General features: G+C 40.6%; 1 protein-coding gene and 1 pseudogene across 1 annotated transcript in view; both read right to left on the minus strand.

Annotated features, from left to right (window-relative positions):
- Nucleotides 1-17,718, minus strand: part of THSD4 (thrombospondin type 1 domain containing 4) — a 685,670-nt gene that overhangs the window by 486,472 nt on the left and 181,480 nt on the right. The window lies entirely within an intron of this gene.
- On the minus strand, nucleotides 9,517-10,355 carry LOC119531819 (annotated as a pseudogene).

Below are 17,718 nucleotides of genomic sequence, written 5' to 3' on the forward strand. Positions count from 1 at the left end.
ATGGATTCTGGGAATGAGCCTGACTCTGGTATTGAGGGGTTGAGAATGCCTTTTTGACTAAAAGTGGGGGAAAAGGCAACAAGTTAAGGTTCAGTGGCTGAGTATTCAAATAGAGTCAAGAGGCTGTCCTGGAGGTTACTCCTATGCAAGCTTCATCTGGATATGCCGAATGACCACAGTATGATAAGCCCAAGTCAACAGTAGTCCCGAAAACCCTAGAGAATACCCGGATCCCTATCTGAGACTCTATAAAGGTTTCATTCACTAAATTTATTTTCCAGAAATTTAAATCCTCCAGAGATCTCCTGTGCCAGCTAAGTCCCAAAACCCAGAGGCAACAGCCTCTTCAAGAACATCAACCGGATGTGTCCCCTTTTCCCATAATGTCGACACCCCTTTTCAACATGAACAAGTTAGGATGGTCACTGCCTAGACATCCCTGAAGATCGGGAAAGTGATTAAACTACAGGGAAGGGGTAGTAACAGACAAAACGGAATTTAACAAAGGATTATGAATACTGAATCTCTATATAATTTTCTTCTTCTTAGTTGCTAGTGTATTAGAACAGCTAGATGGAGAGAACTGAAATGGTGGAACTGTAACCGATAGCATCTTTTGAAATTTGTTCTATAGCTACTTGTCAAATTGTAATTTGAAAGTCATGACCTTTTAGTATATATATATATTTCACAATAAGGAAATAACTGAAACAATGGTACTGTAACTCATAACATTTTTGGAAATTTCCTATATAACTAAATCTTAAATCATACTTTGAAAGATATTACCTTTTTGCTTATCTGTTATACTTCACAACAAGGAAATAACTGGGACTGTGAACTGTAACCCATAGCATTCTTTGAAATTTGCTTTCTACTTGTTAAATTGCACTTGGAATTTTATCACTTTTATGTATATATGTTATATTCTACAATAAAAAAATAAGACTAAAAAAAAAGGTCTGCCAGGGAAAGGAGATGTGGACAGTGAGGCTTGGCAGCTCACCTATTTGAGGACAGATTCTCTGGATTTGAACCCACTATTTTAAGCCTCAGTCTCTGGGAATATGTCCCAATATAAACCTACCATAACCTTGCTCCAACAGACAAACTCCCAAGTCCTTGTTTGACCCTGAAATCAGAGGGTCCTTTAGCACCTGTGGTGAACTAGTATGAACATTAGGCAGCAGAGGTCTGAACTCCAACAACCTCCCCAAACAGGCACCCCATGTTTCTAATTCCATGTACTGCAAAGACCGGGTGATCTTACCCCCCTCCGTACAAGTTCAGCTGACTAGAAGAGAGAATATTCACCTTGCAGGTATCCAGGCAGAATTAAAGTTCAACTAAGTTGAAGCACACATTCAAATTAGAAAGTCTGAGTTGTAACTTGAATCTCAAATTACTAGAGGAGGCCATCAGGAGCCCAGAGAAAATCTTTACAAAAGAGATATTAAATTAATTCTTAAAAGAAAGCATATGAATCACTTTAATGTGCACCAGAAGAAAGATCAGCCCAGGTAGCACGGCGAATTTTGACACAAAGCAAAGTAGTAAAGGAAAATGATGCCTTCCAGATATGAACACATATTGCAAAGGAGTTATAATGGAATAATATCAGTTAAACAATAGACAGTTTAAAAATATAATCTTATAATAATAAAGTTTGCTGTAAAAGCTGTTCTCAGAGATGTTTTATGATGGATGCTTATTGAGCTCATACTGACATGCACTGTTCTAAACAATTCATATATATCAACTCATTTAACCAGCACAATAACCCTATGAGGTTAGTACTATTTTATCATTCCCATTTTTCAGATGAGGAAACCGAAGTCCAGAGGAGTCAAACAACTTGCTCAAGGTGATAGTCATATAGTTAGCGTAAATCAAATGCAGGTAGTCTGAAACCAGATTCCATGCTCACATCCACTACACTCAGCTGCCTTCCTCGCAAAATCAGCTGAAATCAATAGGATACATTTTAAATGTTAATGTCAACTCATTCAAAAGGGTGCTATGTAGTCTAAAATATGGTTATCAAAGATTTTTTTTTTGCAATTTGGAAAATTGCTCACAATGTAATAAGGAATGAAAAAAGGAAGAACAAAAGATGCGTAGACACTCAGTAATATCATGGAAAAAATACTGATGGGACACACTGGAGGGAAATACATATCTATGGAAGCATTCCTGGTGATTGGTCTAGACTAGAACATTTGTTCCACCACAAACCAATTAAATCCATGTCTGGGGTAGGGAGCCAGGCAACAGTAGTTGTTAAAGATCCCCAGGAAACTGATTCCAATGTGCAGGCAAGTTTGGGAAACTCTGGTCTAGAGTTCAGAGCCAGGTAAAAGGAGTCTAGAAGAAAAGCAGACTTTCTCCCTCCAATAAATAAGGGTAAATAAAAGCTTTATAGACATCTAAAGAGATGTGGTTGTTGGAAAAAAAACATTAACAAGCCATTCTTAAAAGGAGAAACATAAATGACCAGAACACAAGGAAAGATGCTCAAAAAGAAGAAAATTAAGAGATTTATAATGGCAAAGCCGGAAAAGAATGGTTATCCCCAATTTGCAAAAGTATATGCTCAAAAGTGCTTACTGAAGCATTGTTTTTAATAATTATATCTTTGAAACAACACAGATATCCATCAGTAGGGGTTAGTAAAATAAATTATGATCCAGACATTAAAAGGGATATTTGTAGCTATTAAAAATTATGATCTAGGTCTCTACTAGTTGACCTAAAATCCGTTTAGATTTTAGTAAATGCAGAAAGACAGGTTAAGCAACATTATAGGTAATATTCTTTCCCTTTTTGTTAAAAATTAAATAATGTATAGAACCAAATGTTAATGGCAGTTATTTCTGAGTGATGGAATTGCAGCTGACTTTTTTCCTCCCTTGCTTTTAGTCCCTACTTTTGTTTAAAAATAAACAAATAACAAATCTTTATAAAAGAAAAGTTTTAGGTAATTAGGGAAAGTGACCTTATGGCAGAGAACTTTTCCTTGTCCTGCATCAAAGGCACAGATGATTTCAAATAAAACAAGCTATATCCAGATCTTAGCTTCTCCTTGAGTGAATTCTTATATACTAAAAGAGATTTATCCAATTAAATGAATACTGTTTTGCACACTGGTAAACACTTCAGAGTAAAAAGATTCTTCTGGATGTGATTTCAGAAGCCAGAAGTCAGTTCACTTGGAAAAAGTTGTCTTTCAAGGGCACTTTGATGATCTCTTAGAACTTACCAGCTCAATCCATTTATTTTATTATCTTGCTTGTAATTATTTAATTTGGAACTTAAACAAGTTCTTGTATTCTCTTCTTCTGCCAGACAGTCCATGAACAACTTAAACCAGACACAGAAATCAAAAAGAACACTCTATACTCTCAAGATTTTTATTGGTAGTTTTTATTCTTATACTACTATTTCTACAGGCAATTTTTTTCGGATTTATAGCTGCTGGGGGTTTAAAAAGCTGAACTCTACCAAGAATATCTGCTGGAGGATTCTGTGGGAAAAGTGACAAGGAACTTCTATATATACAGAATATGATCCAGAACTATCCACCAAGTCAGTCCCTAATAAGCAGTATTAATCAAACATCCCCAGGGCCCAGCTGTCCCTGGGCCGCTCAGGTGAACCATCCTTGTCCTGGAGAAGATACCTCTCTGATTCCCAATAAAGAGGCTAGTTATGTTCTTCAGTTAACCCAGGTCTTTGTTGGGGGATGGGAGCATAAAACATAGAAGTTCTCAAGGAGAGAGCAGATAACAATAATACTGAAGAAAAAAACTCAGTGTTGCTGGCTATTTGGAGGGAACACATCTAAAGGTAAGAACCTTTTTTTAATATATGAAGGCTTGGCCCTCCTCACACAATTTGGCCCTCATTATACATCAGTAATATTTTATCCGTATGCTCCAGACTGATCCAACGTTAAGAACATTTTCCGAAGGGCTTTTTTTTTTTTAACTACAAAAGGTACATATATGAAAACCCCATTCCTGGTCCCCTGTGGTATGAGAGTTAATGCCCACTAGTTTAGGGCTTTCGGGGTCCAGAGAGAAACTAAGCTTGAATTACTCATCAATTCTCCCCTACAGAATCCACTCCTCCACCCCCCAGCCCCACCCCCCCACCCCCACCTCCAAACGCTCCTCATGACTTGCTTTCTAAGCCAAGAGCCAGATGAAGGGGTGGGCCGCCAGCCAGGAAGCCGCCCAGATGTAAAATGTAAAAAAAGCCTCACTAGGCAGAGAAAAGAGGATTTGCCAGAACTCCTCTCCAAGAGAGCTCTATGAATGGCTGACGGAGTTTGTGGGGGACACAATACCCATGAGGGGTAATACCCGAGTGACATAAGAGGGCCACCAAAATGCTCTCCAGGGTGGGCGCATCATTATGGTTTTGCTCAGTGCAGCCTCCAAGCTTCGAGTCAGAGGTGAAATGCCCAGAACGATGTAGGAGCTGCGCCCAGGGGTTCTCCCTCACTGCACAGCTCCTCCTCCAAACAGTGCAGGACAAATACCTGAAGGGTATCAAAGCATGCACAGTCCTCCGGTTGGCCCAATCAATAAAATAATACAACCTACAAAATGGTAAAACCTATAAACCTATAAAATGACCTGAGTTTTTAAATCTTCAAGATACGTTGCATAAAACTGTTGCATAAATAATGACCCTGCCCAGCCCCTCATCTGTTTTTTTCAAATGCAATTTTATTGAGATATATTCACATACCATACAATCATCCAAAGTGTAAAATCAATTGTTCACCGCATCATCAACATAGATAGACTGTGCATTCATCAACAATCTATTTTTTGTTAATGCACAACAAAATAGATTGTGCATTCATCAACACAATCTATTTTTTTTTAATTTTCATTACCCCAAAAAATAAGACCCCCAAAAATAAGAATAAGAATAAAAATAAAAATAAAAGTTAAAAAGAATACCCAAAACATCTCATACTCCTTTTCCCCCTATTATTTGCTTTTTGCCCTTGTCTAATTCTCATCCTCCTCTGTGTTTCTCAAGCCTACAGTCTGGCTAGATGGGACACACGCAGGAGACTCACATGAGGTCAGGACCGGAATCCGGCTGGTGCAGCGTCCAGCTCTGAGGAATGGCAGAAGGAGGGGATGATGTGGGGGCTTCTAGCACCAAGCTGGGCGGTCCCCGTGTTGAACACCAAAAGGGGGCCGGGGAGCAGGAGCTGGGAAAGCAGTACAGGGGCCACGGGGGCATGCTCTGGACCACCCACTGATACTGGGGGAGGAGGCCTGATGAGGAGATCCTTCTGCAAGCTTGTTGGAAAGGTCTTATCTCCACTTTGCTTACGAAAAAACCGAGGACCTAGAAAGCTTGAGGTCACACAGCTAGGAAACAAGCCTAGGCCTTCTGATGCCCCACCATAAAAGCATAACTGAATTGTAGCTATTCTATCCAGTCTCAGTATATCTGAGAGACGAAGGCCCAGGGTGAGGGCTAGAACATCTAAGAAGGAATTCAATAATCCTCACTGAGAATCTGGGAATTCTCACGCAATGTGAGGCAGCACTGTAAAAGAGTTTGGAGGCTTTTAAAGCTATCTAGCACCTGTGTGAGGTGGTTTTCATAGCTTACTTCATCTGACCTGAGTATTAATCCTCCAAGTAAGCACTTCTCTCCCCACTTCACAGATGAAGAACCAGAAGCTCACAGAGTATAAAAAAATTTGTCCAAGGTCAAATAAGCAAGGGCCAAAGCTGGGAATCAAACCCACATTTGTCTGAATGCAATATCCATGCTCTTCCTAAGAAACAGAACAGAAAACCACAGCAATCTAGGAGGAAGGCAGAGCCATGGAAGTAACACTGAACTTGACCTCAGAAGACAAGGGCTCTACTTCAGGTTTGACTCTTCTTAACTGGATCACCTACTCTCTCTGCATCTCCTCTGCCTGACACAGCAATGCTATCACCAGCCCAAGATGGGGAGAGAAAGGATGAGATGGGGTACGTGTTGATGAAAGAGGGGAATGCAAGGGCAATGAGAGTCCAAATGAAAATTCTGAATAAAATAAAACCCGAGGGGCTCACTGAGATCAGAGTGGGAGGTGCCCGGCGTGCGGGAAGAGCACCAATACCAGGGCAGGTGGGGCAGGCGGAAGCTGCAGAGCCAGGTGCCCCAAGAGGGCCCCTGACAGGGGCTGGATGGCCGCAAGGCGAGAGCTGAGGCCTGAAGCCAAGGGAGTTCCGGGCACCCAACAACAAAGTTCCACTTCCCCAGCCATAAGGGGATTGAAAGCACTGGACCTGGGGCTTAAAGAAAAATTAGCCATAAAACCCTTCCAGGTTGGGGACAAGGCTGAATCAGTCATCTTAAAGGAGGAAACATCTAAGGGGACCTAAAAGAGACAACATGTAGCCTCATTAGGGCAAAGAAAAAAAAAAAACAAAAAACGGTGTGGCCAGACATGTGTAGCTTATTTTAGAGTATACGTAGCTGATACCCAGGCTTGGTTCCAAATAATTGATGTGCTTTTAAGTGGACACTGTAGAAGGAGGGGAGCGGGGCTGGTCATTTATTCATGGAAGAATGCACAGGGGGAGGGGAAGCAAAGAGGGAAAAAGGGCATTTGGTCCCATTCTAGGCACACTGCATATACTATCACATTTAACCCTCATGAGAAAATCCATGATATCTCTATTATTGATCTCACTTCGCAAATTAGGAAACTGAGGCTTAGAGCCATTAAGAAACTAGTCACAACAAATAAATGGCAGGGATGGAGGAGCCCCCTCAACAAGTTACCAAAACAATAGCAATCAAGATTATGACTCCAAGGAACAGGGCATTTTCAGAGGCACTGAGAGCTGGACCCTTGGTTTTATGGCACTTTTACAGCATGATAACACATAAAAACCTGTGATAAAATTTTATGTCTATGAAGCCAGGGACCCAAAGCCTTGGCCTGAGCCAAGGATAATGCAGGACAGGTGTTGCACAGATTTCTGCATGTTCCTTGGCCAATTCCCTCAGTTCTGCTCTGAATCCTTCTCTGAAGCAAAGACTAAGACCAAGAGAGATTTGATGGGAGCGTGTGTCTTGCCCCAGAGCCGCAAAATAATAGAGACCACTGGCCTCAGGGGCAGCCGAATCACCTGTGGAGCTTGTGAAATGCAGATTCCTGGGCCCCACGTTTAAAGCTCCCCAAGGGAACCCTTACACATTGCAGGTGAAGATGTAAAATGGTGTGGACACTTCAGAAACAGTTTGGCAGTTTCTTAAAACATTAAAACATAAATTTACCAGGACTCAGTAATTCCACTATACTAGGAAATCTACCCAAGAGAAATGAAGGTATACATACATGCAATGACTTGCACACAAATGTTCTTAGCAGCATTATTCATAATGGCCCCAAACTAGAAACAATCCAAATGTCCATCAACTGATGAATGGAAAGACAAAATGTGGTATACACATATAATGGAATACTATTCAGCAGTAAATGGGAACAAACTGACGAACGTGCTACAACATGAATGAACCTGAAAAACATTATATTAGGTGAAAGAAGCCAGAAAGAAGAGACCAGATATTGTATGATTCTATTTATATCCAATGCCCAGAAAAGGCAAGTCTATAGAGACAGAAAGCAGATAGTTTACTGATTGCCTGGGGGCAGGGGAGGGAATGCGGATTAACAGTGAATGGGCATGAGGTATAATTTTGGGGTGATGAAAATGTTCTAAAACTGACAGTTGAATAATTTGGTAAGCTTACTAAAAATAACTTATTGTACATTTGAAATGGATAAATTGTATGATATGAAAAATATGTCTCAATTATTTCTTAGAAAGCTCCCCAGGTGATTTTGTTGTAGCAGTAAATTTGGGAACCAATGAATTCCAATATACTTATCTTATAATGAGGAAATTAAAGCCCAGAGAGGGAAATGACTCACCCAGGGTCACAAAGTGAGTTTATACAGAGCCAGAAGGCCTCTGATGTGTCTTACACAAAAGGAAACAGGGGAGTGAAAGTAACCAGTTAGGACAGCCCAGCTCAATGAGTCAGTCCCCACTAAATCTTCCTTCCCCTTAAATAGCAGGAAACTGGCTTGTTTTGCTTGGACCATCCAGCGAAGGAAACAGCTGTAGGGCAGTGGGAGGACCACACACAGACTTGGAGTCAGGAGGCCTGAGTTCAAATCCTGGCCCTGAGACCTAGTGGTGACCCTGGGCAAGTCGTTTCACTTCCGCGGGTCTCATTTGTTCATCTGCAAATGGAACTGATAACGACACCCTCCCCAGGACCACTCTGACACCAGAAAGGGAGACAATGAATAATCCAGGCAAGAGACAATTCCAGATGATTTCCTTCCTGCCTAATCTGAAACCACAGATGTCCAGCTCAATCTGCTTATCTAAATGCTGCAGCCTGAGCACCCCTTCCAGCCTTTAGAACATGCTCACATGTCCTTTCAGTAGTCTCTGACACAGGCAGATCTAACCCACCCCAATCATGGTCCCAGCCCAGCTCAATTCAAGTTCCCAGGTATCATAAAACTTTGGAAAGGTGGAGACAGGATTGTATTTCTTTAAAGATCTGAGAGCCCCAGACTGAAAACCATGTATATTCAAAAAATAGCAACCTTCATAGTGGCCAGTGATGCATCAAACACTGGATCGGGTGTGGTGTTATTACAAGACCAAGAGAATGTAAAACATCCTGTAATATATCTCAGCAGAAAATCTTTGCCAAGGGAAAGAAATCTGTCTTCTATCTAAGAGGAATGTTTGGTAATTGTTTGGGTCTTGGATAAACTCAGGCTGTAAGTTTTGGGCCAGGGGTTTACATTAAGGACTAATCATAGAGCCCTGATGTGAATGCAGACATTGTGAAGCAAGAATAGTGAGTTACAGAGATGGTCACGGCAGCTCCAACACTTACAGAGAGTCATGCAGGCTGTAGCAGGATAGGGGAACATTTAGGCCAAGGCTCTTTCTTAGGAGGAAAAATGGATATAATAGTATCTCCTGAACTCAACTAATCTAAGGAGATCCTGATCTCTCAGCTTGTGCAATCAGAAAAGAGTATCAATGCAGCAGAAGGAGAAGGTGTAAAGGATTCTAACTGTCAGTTTGGGCCACGTTTTGCTTATGTTGTTAGATCCAAGGGAAATTTGACTTCTTTGAGGAACCTCTTTGTGTCATTCACCTACAAGTTAGCTCCTGGTAACTGAACTAGACAGGGACTAAGAGCAGTATTTTTTAAAGGTCACATGGGATAGACAAAAAGACAAAAGAAACAGAAGCCTGCCACTCAAGACAGCAGAGCAAGCTGACACTGGGAGAAAGAAAGCATAACTTGAGAGCATTTAGGTCAGAGAGGTGTTACAGACTTGTTGAAAATGTAATTTTTTTTGTCTTACATTCTTTTATTCATTAAGGTATATATATGCAGAACCATTTTATGTACAATAATTAGGTTCTATCATACCAAGGCATTCTATTGGTATACTCCCCCTAACAGATTTAGGTAAAATTAGTTATCTGTGCACTTCACATCAAAGGCTATCAAGCACTTGAGACTTTGTTACTGATTTCAGTTTTGAGGCCATACACACAATTCAAAATACACATTATCTGTGTTGACAATAAAAGTGGACTGAAAGATACCACAGGATTCAGAACAATTAAATTGTGTATTCACTTGCACTACAGCCATAACGTCAATAGGAAATACTGTGCGTTATCTCACAGCTCTTTTATTATGGTGCCAGGTGTGTCTGGACATCTAAGGTGACTGCATAGCAGGTGAGAAAACAGCTGATGTGACCTGGTGGAGGCTTTTCCAGGGCTCATTGCTTTTCTGTCTCTCCTTTCTTGGGTTCTTGTTTCAGTTTGTAATCAGCCAGCGCAGCCCTGATCACATCTTCAGCCAGCATAAAGCAGTGAGTTTCACAGGAGGAAGGCAGAGCTCCTTGGCGATCTCTGTGTTTTTGATGGTCAAGGCTTCTTCAACCGTTTTCCCTTTCACCCATTCAGTGGCTAAGGAGCTGGAGGCAATCGCAGAACCACAGCCAAATGTTATAAACCTGGCATCCACAATCTTCCCCTTTTCATCCACTTGAATCTGTAAATTCATTACATCACCACAAGCTGGAGCCCCCACTAATCCAGTCCCAACATTTTTAGATGTCTTGTCAAGGGACCCCACAGTCCTAGGATTTTCATAGTGATCGACAACCTTCTTGTGACAGAGTCCTTCCCGGGCGGGCAGGCGCGGGCTCCGCAACAGCCAGGCCCACGCAGCCCGCCTGACACGCCCGCTCCGGCCGCCGCCATCCTGCGGGGGACGCGCTTACTGAAAATGTAATTTTAAGCAGCAGCATTGGATAAATGAGAACAGAAGGGCTAAAAGTGAAAAAAGATTAAAGCAGGAAACCTAAAGAAAAGTGAAGGGCAGGAGAACAAACGTCTGGCACAGGCATGGCACAGAGCACGTGTCCACACCTGCCCCTCCCCCGGGTTCCAGGGCCTCACAATCCCCACACTGCCCCCAGGCGGCGGATCAGCGCAACTGTGTTCCACGTGCACCTCCCGGCCTGAAGAAGCTAGATTTTCACTTCCAGTTGAACATGAAGGTGTAACTTCCTACCTTTATCTCCTCTTCCTCCTGAAACCCTAATAAAACATCAGTAAAAGAATCTAAAAACACATTAACCTACAAAGCCAAAGAAAAGAGACACCAGCAAACAAAAGATTTCAACAAACTTGGAGAAGAGGGAAAGTGGATGAAAGAGCTGAAATAGATTATAAGTTACAAATTTAGGATCTACCGTGGAGGATACTACTGAGAACAAAGCCAACTGGCCTGAGAGAAGCCCCTAGCAACTCAGTCCTTGGAGACCCAGGTACCACGAAAGATGGCGGTGAGACAAATGCCAGAACATTCTCAAGTCTCCTTCCCTACTTCATGCAGCTCCAGGACAATGCATCCCCGCTCTCTCCAAGCAGGCCAGAGGTTTGCTCTCTGGGGAAACTGAGGAGGACATCAGGTACAGAGGAGAGCAGAGGTGAGGGATGATGAGGGCCTCCCAGTACGTGTCCACTTCCCCAGGCAGCAGGTTAAAGGATTCTTCTCTGGAGAACTTGGACAACCTCAGAGGAAAGACGGCCACATACTGACGTCTATGGGTGGAGTTCCAATAAAAAGTCCAGCTCAAAACCTGTTTATCCCTGAGGAAAGCCCACCAATCAATTATCCATGCTCGTAGAACTTTCAATCTGATGTTCAGTGCCTTACTCTCAAATAGAAATACTTACTAAAGGGCAGTGGATGTTAGAGGAAAGCCTCTGACTGAAAGGCAGAGTCAAAACAAACAGAAAAATAACTTTTGGGGAATGAGGTATGGGGATGCATGGAAAATAAAAGGAAATTTTAAAAATCTACTATATTCTTAGAATTCAAATAAGATATTGAATCCATGAAACAAGAACAGGAAGTTATGTTAACAAAAGAATCATAAAATTAAAAAGGGTTCTTGGAAATTATATAATCATAAAAATTTTAATGTTCAATGGAGAATCTAGAAGATAGTCAATCAAATTCCCCAGAAACTAGAACTAAAAGTCAAAAGAGATGGAAAATAGAGAAAAGATAAGAAAATTAGTGACTGTCCAGTTAAGAGGAGTTCCATAAATAAAGAACAGAGAAATGGAAAGAAGGAACTTTTCAAAGAAATGTGAAACTATTCAAAGCACGTGCTCTAGCATGAAAGGGTCCATGGTAAGATGGACACAACAGATGCACAAAGTCCCTCCCCAAAGCACCTCGCTGCGAAGTACAGGAACACCGGGGATGAAGACCATAAAGGTTTCCAGAGGCAAAATGCAGGTCAAACACAAAGCAAGGAGAATCAGAATGGCATTGGTATTCTCATAAGCAGAATGGTGGAAGACAGTGGTAAAATACCCTCAAAATTCTGAGAGACAAAGGACTGCCAACACTGATTTCTCAAACTAGCTTAATTACAAACCAAGTGTGAGGGGTAGAATACTTTTTTTTTTGATTTGCAAGAAAATAAAAATAAAATATTTCCCTTGTATCCTTTCTTAGGAAGCTACTGAAGGATGCATGTCAGCCAAGAAAGAAAATAAACTAAGAAAGAGAATATATAGGATCTGGGATACAAGAGCCATTACAGTAGAGCATGCTCGCTATGCCCCCAACCGAGAACACAAGCAGTTCAGACAGGAGCAGAAGAGTTGAGGACTGAGAGTGGAAGGTCTCCAAGATAGAGCAAAATGTAAATGGTAAGTTATTTTATGTGTTTGAGCACTTGGAAAAATTGACAAATGTCACAGATGTCAGAGAGATATACTGAATTATTTAGAAAGAAATGTGATAATATGAAAAAACTGTAGTGAACAGGATTTTCAGAGCTATAATAATGTAAACAATGATGATAAAAAAAGTTCTGTTATAACCACATGGGGGGGATTAGGAAGTGGATATATCACACTGTCTAGAAATATGAGGTAAACAACAGAAGAAACAGCCCAAGAAGTTAAAGGTCGTTGCCTCTGGGGAGTGGGACAGGGTTGCAGGATTACTGTTTTTCATTCTAAGCCTTTTAGGACTATTTGATTTTTAAATTATATGCATGTGTTCATAAGTAAAAGTTAATTTAAAGAAGTAAAAAGAAAGTAACTAGATTTGCAAGACAGATCAATTAGGGTATTTTATACATGTTAAAAATAAATTGATTAGAGTTGACAGTAAAGACAAACCTACTTAATACCTTTAGCATGGAGTGACAAGGGTACTTATTTGTAACCAGCAGCCTTTTATATACAGTCAAGTGTTTTAAGAGTCATAAGCAAAATACAAAACTAACCAATTTATGTTACAACCAAAATAGATACTTACATAATCCAAGTATTTTTTTTAAATGAAGCACTTGTAAATAATGTATCTTTGTTCTTCTCAGTAATCAAAACTTGAAATCAATCTAATTACCATGCACTCAACTTCCTCTTGGCAGCAAAAAACTTAGCAAGTGTTGAATGTCACTGTAAACAAGGACATATTTAAAAGCAATCCAAACAAGTTGATAGTTGTAGTGATCTCAAAGAAACACTAACAGGGCAAATGAAAATCTATATCTATATCTATGTATCTATCTATCTATCTATCTATCTATCTATCTATCTATCTATCTAAAAGATAAGAGAGATGGCTATATCTATGTCTTCCTAGCTATATAAATATAAATGACATACAAATGAAAGCTTGGGACTTAGAACAAAATTTCCAACAGTAGCACCATTCAAGGAGTTTAAAAGTGTTCTATTGCTGTATCAGTGTGTTCCTAGCTGCAAACAGAATCCACCCTAGTTGGTTTATACAGAAAAGATGTTTAAGGTACATTAGGCAACCCAGAGAATCTCCAGAAGAGCCAGCATGGAAGCAATTTAGCCAGGAACAGAGGACATGCTGCACCAGCACCTGCCCCACACACGCCATAACTCGACAGACCCAGGCTCACCACCCACAGCTAGCACCCTCGCGGCTACCATCAGGACTTGGAGGCTGGACCAGCCTGACCCAGAGCCAGAGCTTCCAATACCCTTGTCCTTTTTCCATTTAGCACTGAAAACATAGAACTGCTAAACATTCTTTGGGGTTCAAGGTGTATGTGCTTCGGGGAAAGGAGGGTAAGGAGGTATTCAGCTCAAGTAGGGCAACTCCCCCATTGCTCTGCTCACTGGTGCCATCAACTCATTCGGGGACACTGGGCAGGGAGGGATCAGCCACCTGGAAAAAGAGGAAAGTGAATCCCAGTCACTCCTCCCTTGCCAGGAGGAAGCGAAAGACATCTTCTGTGATTGAAAGAAATGAGCCCAAAACAAGGTGGGGAGAAGGTCTCTGGTAAGGACAGGAAGGCAGTTTATAACTCTATACTCTGTGATTCTATGTTCTCAAAACAGATCATTGTTTATCTGTGTTCTGATTCAAATAAGTAACCAGGTACTCATACTAATTAGCCTAATGACTGGCCCACTTATGTACTCCATATTTACATAACAGTTGCCTAGTTTGTCTCAAAAGAGAACCCACAAAGGCATGGTCTTGATATCTAGCTTAGCTGGGATTCGTGCAGCAGAGCTACTCCATTATCTGGGAGGAACATAAATGGGGAGTTAGGGAAAGAGAGAAAACAGGCAATGTGTTCCCAGGCTGACCACTGCTTGGCGTCCAGCTCAACTAACCCTGGGATCATCTGGCACCGTATTCCTGGAGGCAGAATGCACAGCTGTGCCTGAGGATAGTCTGTCCAGGGACAAGGAAGGAAAAAGAAACTATCCACCAATTCCCATTTCCAATTAGTAGAGAATGCTACCTCCCCGTACTCCCAGGTTGCACATGCACGAGTGCTTATGGGGTCCTAGGACTCCCACTCCTCAAAGTCAAAAGGGAAGCTCCAGGTGACAGATGAGAAGCTAGGAACTGCTGGGTTGTATCCACAGGAAGACAGCTGTGGCAGCTCTGGGCCAAAGTGAATGGTCAAGATCCTGCAGTTAGGCATAGCCAAGAGGACCTGAGGCAGCACATAACAGTGTCTAGATCATAATTAAAAAGGTAATTCAAATTTCTGGCAATATTTAGCTATTTCCCTAAAAGATAGAACTGATTCTATTTCTATTTTCAAAAAAGCAGCATTAATAGAGACCTCTAACACTGGGAATTAGTCCACAGAAAGCTTTTTCTTTCCTTCCTTATGCAGAAATCTCCCACATGGAAGATGGCGGATCCCAGGAAGGTTGTGGGATTACTGTAAGGGGAGCTTAAATCCACAAACTGCACCAGGTGTGGTCAATAGACCATGTAAATAATGAGTGTCTCACATGTATATAAGCACTATTTCAAATGGAGGCGGATGCTGCTGTGATTAATAAGATTCTGATGTTTACTGAATGTACTGAATTCATAAGCGATCTTTTCATTATGGATGGAATCAATGTTGCGGGTTTGCCTCTGTTTGTCTTTCCACATCCATTCTTTGCTTGTATTTGCTCTACTCTGGGCCTCAGACAGGAACTCCTGCCCTCTGGCTTTCAGATGGATTTGACCAGCAGGAGAGGGGATTGATGAGAGAAGCCAGGGCATTTATTTTGACCCATCAGCCCCACTCTCACCTGATCCTTTGACCCTTGCAGGTCATTAGACATCCCCAAGTCTCAGTTTCCTCATCTGCACAATGAGGGGAGTTAATCAGATTCAACATCTAAGGTGCATTTTAGTTCCTGCCCCACATTTTTATTTCCTGGATCCTCAGAATATTTAGATTTGCCAAATGAAATAGGCAAGAATTCCAAGCTGATATTTCCTCATTGCTGTCAGGATGTTTTGTTTTTTTTTTTAAAAGGGATCAGAATGACAGGATATGAGTACCTCTTTGTTGCTCAGATGTGGCCCTCTCTCTCTCTCTAACTGAGCCACCTCGACAAGTGAACTCGCTGCCCTCCCCCACTACGTGGGACCCGACTCCCAGGGTTGTAAATCTCCTTGGCAATGCAGAATATGACTCCCAGGGATGAATGTGGACCCGGCATCGTGGGACTGAGAGTATCTTCTTGACCAAAAGGGGGATGCAAAATGAAAGGAAATAGTTTCAGTGGCTGAGAGATTTCAGATGGAGTCGAGAGGTCACTGTGGTGGACATTCTTATGCACTATATAGATAACACCTCTTAGGCTTTAATGTATTGGAATAGCTAGAAGTAAATACCTGAAACTACCAAACTCCAACCCAGCAGTCTGGACTCCTGAAGACAATTATATAATAATGTAGATTACAAGGGGTGACAGTGTGATTGTGAAGACCTTGTGGATCACACCCCCTTTATCTAGTGTATGGACGAGTAGAAAAATAGGGATAAAAACTAAAGGACAAATGGGGTGGGATGGGGGGATGATTTGGGTGTTCTTTTTTCACTTTTATTTTTTATTCTTGTTCTGGTTCTTTCTGATGTAAGGAAAATGTTCAGAGATAGATTGCGGTGATGAATGCATAACTATGTGATCATACTGTGGACAGTGGATTGTACACCATGGATGATTGTATGGTGTGTGAATGTATTTCAATAAAACTGAATTTAATAAAAAAAATAGATTGGGGTGATAAATGCACCTCTATATGATGGTACCATGAACAGTTGATTGCCCACCATGGATGATTGTATGGTATGTGAATATATCTCAATAAAACTGAATTTAATTAAGAAAAAAATGACAGGATAGGAAAGTTTCCAATTTGTCTTTCTCTCCGTTCCTGTTAGGTGTTTATTGTGAACTGGTTGCTTTTAATCATCTAAATGCAGAACTGAATTTTCACAAATTCCAAGAAATTACTTGGGACTGTAAAATTATTTTTTTGTAAACATGTTATATTTTTCTTCAGGTGTAAACAAGAGCATCTGTGCTATGAAATATCACCTAGCATACTTTATAGCCAGCTTTGTCTATATTTGCATTACAGGGCATGCTGCACATATTATATAAAGCTACTAGATGTGAAAGGGAGTTGACTTCGTCTCAAAACTTTTTTTCTAAGTTGATTTTAGGGAATGTATCAGCCCTCAGCCATTAAAAAAAAAAATTGCATTTTTAAACATAGAAGGGTTAAAAATTCCTTCTACAACTTAATATCCTCTAACATGGTTTATCAATCCAAGAAGAAGGGTTGCACTAACCCAGGGGCTCAGAGTATCAAAAGCAAAATGTGAAGCATTTGAAATACTCAAGTTCTTCCTCTTGGCATTTGACCATATAGTGGTCCTCAACTCCTGGGTGGCAGGAGGTTCATCCTAGTTTCAAAAACATTTAAGATTTTTTTCAAGAAGTTAGGTTTGCCTCACTAGATTTTTAAAGTCTATATCTGATTTAAAACCCTGTAGCTAAGGATTTTTCCCAGGAACACTTTCCTATTTCTCCTCACCAAGTGAAGTTTGATTGTTTTTTCGGGTAATGTCTGGAACTGCTTTGGATATAAAACATCTAAATTTAAAAATATCCTCATGCATATCAAAGAAGAATGTAAGAACATTAACATAATCCCAGAATGCTTATTACAGATAGAGCAATGGGTTAGAATCTAGATTTGTAAGTTTATATAAAAACACCATGGGATAATAGCATAAGATTTTTTGTTTTTCTTGGATGCAATTACAATTTTCTAAATATTAAATATTAACACAGTATTTGGTAAAATGATGAACTTTCTTCCATTTCCTCCTGTAAATGCCTACATCTGACACTGCTGTATTCAACCACCCTAAAGGCTACGCCTGCACTTTTAAGTTCGAAGTTTTTCAATGGTACATTTTTCAGGCAGTCACAATTTTTGTTATTAATTTATTTGTGACTGTCATGTTTCCCAAATGGGAATATGCACATCTCTAGGAAGATTGACCATTTGTTGGAAGTTTGAAGTATAAACTTGAAACAATCGAAAATGTGAACAATTAAGCAAATTTCAAAATAACCTGGAAAAGCAAAAGTTGTGAAAATTTTCCATTATAATTGGTAACAAATAATAACTATAAGAATAATAATAAGAACAATAAGAATAGTATGATCCCAAATCCTACTTGTAGTAATAGCAAACAGGTCAAAATCAATCTGAAATGCAAAGAAAGTACAT

Source organism: Choloepus didactylus, chromosome 4 (assembly GCF_015220235.1).
Source record: "Choloepus didactylus isolate mChoDid1 chromosome 4, mChoDid1.pri, whole genome shotgun sequence".
Lineage (NCBI taxonomy): Eukaryota > Metazoa > Chordata > Mammalia > Pilosa > Megalonychidae > Choloepus > Choloepus didactylus.